Source organism: Panthera uncia, chromosome X (genome assembly GCF_023721935.1).
Source record: "Panthera uncia isolate 11264 chromosome X, Puncia_PCG_1.0, whole genome shotgun sequence".
Classification (NCBI taxonomy): Eukaryota; Metazoa; Chordata; class Mammalia; order Carnivora; family Felidae; genus Panthera; species Panthera uncia.
This window is the reverse complement of record NC_064817.1, coordinates 34,733,867-34,739,325: the sequence shown is the minus strand read 5'-3', so window position 1 is coordinate 34,739,325 and position 5,459 is coordinate 34,733,867.

Below are 5,459 nucleotides of genomic sequence, written 5' to 3'. Positions count from 1 at the left end.
GGCCCACACAGAGGCCTCCGGGCATAAATATTGATAATCGCCCCAATATTGATAACTGAAAACAAATGCTCAACAACAGGGGAATGAGGGGCACCTGGGTGGCCCAGTCGGTTAAGGGTCTGGCTCTTGGTTTCAGCTCAAGTCATGATCTCACAAGTTGGGTGTTCAAGCCCTGCATCTGGCTCTGCGCTGTTAGCAAGGAGCCTGCTTGGGATTCTTTGTCTCCCCCTCTCTCTGACCACCCCTCCCCCCACTTGTGCTCTCTCTCTCTCTCTCTCTGTCTCTCAAAATAAATAAGTAAACATTTAAAAACAAAACTAAACAATAGGAGAATGAATAGTGAACAAACCAGTACCCCCATCCAGAGAGCACTACTCTGCACTCAGAACCTCACACGCATACTGCCCTACACCCTACAGCACCTGAGTCTCGTTAGTGAAGGATTTGTTCTCTTTGGGGTGCAGGTGCCCTCCCCCTACAGACTTCTTTTTTCTTTTAAGCCAAGTTGATTGAGGTATAATTTACTTACAATAAAATGTACCCATTTTAAGTGTGTAACAAATATATACACCCATGTAACCACCACCCTAATCATGATTTAGAACATGCCTACCACCCAGAAAGTTTCCTTGGGTCCTTCTGGCAGCGGTCCCCTCCCCATCCGCAGCTCCAGACAACCACCGATATGCTTTCTGAATGATAGATTAGTTTTGCCTATTCTAGAATTTCATATAAATGGAATCAGGGGCACCTGGGTGGCTCAGTTAGTTGCACATCCTACTCTCTACTTCGGCTCAGTCGCCCCAGGTGAAGTCTTACCTGTCCACGAGTGACTAAAGCTGATGGAAGGGTTTGTGGGCCAGTCTTGTTGTGGACTTGTGTTTTCATTCAGCATGTGCCTGGGAGTGGAATTGCTGGGTCATATGGTAGGTGTATGCCTCAGTTGCCCCACATCCTCACCAACACTTGCTATTGTCTTCTTAACTCTAGCCATCGTCCTGGGTGTGAGGTGGTATCTCATTGTGATTTTGATTTGCATCTCCCTAATGACTAATGATGCTAAGCATCTTTTCACGTGCTTATTAGTTATTTGTATATCTTCTCTGATGAAATAGCTATTCAAAATGGGTGTCCCATTTTTTTCAAAATGGGTTGTCTCAGGGGCACCTGGCTGGCTCAGTTGGTGGAGTATGTGACTTGATCATGGGGTCGTGAATTCAAGCCCTACGTTGGGCATAGAGATTACTTAATGAAAAGAAAAAAAATTTTTAATGAGTTGTCTTATTATTGAGTTTGAAGAGTTTTTGAAATGCATACAGATTTTTTAGGGGCAAGACCTCTATCAGGTATTGTAATGGTTCTAATCTGGGAGGCTTCACCCATTGAACAAACAAATCCTTATTAAGCACCTACTGCGTCTTAGACTCTAGAGACAGCAGAGTACGCCATTGGTGAAGAATCCCGTAAAGTGAGTTAAGGAATCGGGATATTAAGCTGTGGACAGCAGGAGGACCCTGAAGGGTGTCACATGGGGGAGGGGAGAGGCCCTTCCAGGCAACCCTCCTGTCCAGAGAATTTCTGTTTGGGTTTTGTCCCAGATTTACCCTGCTGTGAGCCCCTTCTGATTCTACCACAACCTTGTTTTGTCAGTCTCATTTAATCATTTTTTTTTTCTAGCTAAGGAGGTAGAACCCTATCCCTGCCTGCATCTCGGGAACACGTCGTTCATAATCCTGTGACTTGTAGTCAGAGTAATATTGTCTGTGCTGCTGAGTGTGTTTTAAATTAAAGCGCCAGGGGATGTGGAGAGGGTCATTAATTTTAAGTGCATCTATTGTTAGCAAATGATGTCACCGCTAAGCTCTCCAACTTGTCACAAGAAGTCGGGATGTATTTCGGGTTTCTGCGGCAGCAGGAACAGTTCCTGTTTTGCAGTGAATACGGTCTGCATTCTGTCAGGAACAGGAGAGCTTTCGGTACACATTTAAAATCATATTGGCTCTTAGAAGCAAACATTCTGTCCCAATGAGTCAATCAAACTTCATATCCTTTCTAGGTAGGAGAAATGGCAAGGAGCTGGCTGTTCGTATTTATATAAATGTCAACCTCTGTCCTTTGGAGGCTCCTCGAGGTAGAGAGTCATGTCCTATTTATCATAGTGTTCCCTGCACCTTGTTCCAATTTGTTTTCTCATTTATTTATTGGATCTCTCACAAAGGAATAGAAGTTTCTCAAGGACAAAAGCTATGCAGTTATATCCTTCATAACATCCCTTGAGTGTATTGAAGATATAAACAAGATGTACCTGTTGATTCCATTGAATAGAGCAAGGTCTACTTTTTGAAACAGTGAACTAAAGGGTAAGAAAATTCTATTGCTACCATTTTAGAATTATCTGGTAAATTTTCTCTGCCAGCGCTGCACACAGAAGTCTATTACATAGGTAGTTATGACCTCAAATAATTACATTCACCCGAGGGTCAGAAAAAACAGATTGTTTGTATAGGATTCTTTACTGCAGAATTTATCAAGGGATTTTTTTCCTTGGGCAATCTCAGATTTGAGCAGGTGGGGCTATAGAGGTGGGGAAAAAAATCTTTGTGATGAGTCTTCTGGTTATATTAAAACCCACATAACAATAGGACTAAAAAACTTGGGCAAAATGTTTCATCACCCATAATCCCACAATTCCAACATACTCTCATTTTTTCTTTTTTTAAATTTTTTATGTTTAATTCATTTTTGAGAGAGAGAGAGAGCGTGATCAGGGGAAGGGCAGAAAGAAAGGGAGACACAGAATCCCAAGCAGACTCCACACTGTCAGTACAGAGCTTGATGCGGGGCTTGAACTCACGAACCGTGAGTTGGTTGCTTAAGCTGAGCTGAGTCGGATGCTTAACCAACTGAGCCACCCAGGCACCCCTATTTTCATTTGTTCTTCTTCCTTTAGGAAGATGGTTTAAGAGATTTTTTCTTAACTAAATGAGCTTAAAATAATATGATTAGAAAACCACTGTACTTTTTGGTGATTACACCAATGAATTCATATCTGAAATTGAAAATCACCAAAAGGCTATTTTATATATATGGCTCAGGAATTTTGTGGGGGGGTTTTAATGTTTATCTCTCTTGAGAGAGAGAGAGCGTGAGTGGGAGAGGGGCAGAGAGAGAAAAGGAGAGAGAGACAGAGACAGAGACAGAGACAGAGACAGAGACAGAAAATTCCAAGCAGACTCCACACTGTCAGCACAGAACCTGATGCAGGGCTCTGTCCCACAAACCGTGAGATCATGACCTGAGCCAAAATCAAGAGTCTGACACTCAACCTACTGAGCCCCCCAGGTGCCCCAGGAATCTTTATATTTAAACAAACAAAACCCACCACCTGCTCTGTTTTATCTCATTTTCCAATCCCTCCCCCATGATCACAGTTCAGTGACACCTAATCAGAACTGGTGTCCATGTACATCTTCCATGGAAGCCACTTGAAGACCAAGCTCCTTGGGCAGAAGCCCTGTGGTTTCCATGCATCTTCTAGAATCTTCTATGGGCTTGCCAACCCCTGCACCCACTGGCAGCTGTCTGCTGGGGGTCAAGAAGGAGCAGACCTTGGAACTCACCATGCAGCAGCAGCACCAGCATCCCGTGGCCTTTCACGTACCTGGTGGCTTAGCACCACCCAGCTGTGGAAGCCCTACCTGAGGGGAGACAGCACAGGTCACCGAGTGCCCATGAGGGTTCCCTTGAGAACCAGGACACACAGACCCTCCCCACACCTCCACACTTCCTCCTGAATGCCCTGCCTTTGCCCTCTTCTTCCTCACACTCATGTCTCCCCATTCACCTTGGTGTCGAGTTAAGAGAAACCAGTAACAACAGCCAATCAGAAGCTCCCCCCACCCTGACAGCTTGGATCTGTTCGGAAACCCTTGGTCAGACTAAAACCCTGACAGCAACACAGATGGACTCACTGACAACCCAGCAAGCAAATGGCCAGAGCGGAAACCTCTGCAAAGAAACATTCGTGAATAGTCCCCAAATGTTGCTTACTGTCCTGGGGGTGTGCCTGGTCCTGCTCCTCCTCAGAGGTGCCCTTCAGCTCCCCCAGCCCATCCATCTCCGGAGTCCCGCAGCCACAGATGCTAAAAATGGTCCGACAGAGTAAAGGGGGGTGGGGTGGTGAGCAGGAGTCGAGGAGGAATACTTGCTTGTGCAGGTTTGAGCGCTTATTTTTCTTTCTCCAGATTTAATGGCAGGAAAATCCTGTATCAGATGAGGATCAACAGAGATGAAAGAATGTGTCTGCCTTTCGAATCACCAAAGCCAGTGACAGATTTTGCTGACACACCAATCGGCTTTATCCCCAGGCCTTGGCCTCTCCATCTGCCTGTCCCCTTTCTCTCCTTAAACCCTCCGCAGACCCCACCTCCCACCCTGACCCCAGCCCCAGCCCCCAAGCGACATGCAGCCAGAAATTGGCTTCCTGCCACCCAAATAGCATTATCAGCATTTTCAACAAGGACGTGTTATATAACTTAGAGAGGTGGGGAAGGGACAGGACAGCTTAAAATAATGATGTTTTTCCCAAAATGCAGGCTGCTCACTTCCTTCCTTTGGAGTGGCTGATGGCAGATGACCCAAAAACAGACTGTGGAGAGAGGGTCTTTCACTACAGCAAGGCTAGAATCCTAGCTTTGGGGTTGAGGCTGTGATAGCCACCAACTCAGACAGCACGTCTGTAGGTCATTTCCAGAACCTGGCTGAGGTTTCTCAAACCCAGCAGGACTCAGGACTCACTACTCAGGAGTGTCTCCCAGAACTAGAGAGACCACCAGGAGCAGTAGCCTCAGGGAGCTGGTGGAATGTGGAATCTCAGCATTCTCACCCCCACCACCAGAGTCCTGTGCTCGAAAGTAAAGCTCGGGGGGCACCTGGGTGGCTCAGTCAGTTAAGCGTCCGACTTTGGCTCAGGTCATGATCTCACGGTTTGTGACTTCGAGCCCCACATCAGGCTCTGTGCCGATAGCTCAGAGCCTGGAGCCTGCTTCGGATTCTGTGTCTCCTCCTCTCTCCGCCCCTCCCCCACTTGGGCTCTGTCTCTCTCTGTCAAAAATAAATAAATGTAAAAAAAAATTTTTTTTTTTTAAAAAAAGGAAAGAAAGTAAAGCTCGGGGTGTGAATCTAGGCATCTGAGGCTGCTGTGCTTGGGAAATTTTTTTCTTCCACCTGGGCCTTGTAAAACCAAAACATGGCCGAACTTGTCATAACCTCTACTGAGAAGGAAACCATACTGGGGATAGGGTAGAAATGTGGGTGGATGAAGCCCTCCAAAGGAAGCCTCTGCCCAGGCTGGCCCACTCTGCACAGATGGGATTGGTGGGCAGCACTGCCTTGGTGACCACTGGTGTTCAAGGTGTCCTTCCAGCCTTCCTTCCGGACCTTGGCCCAATGAAGCCTCT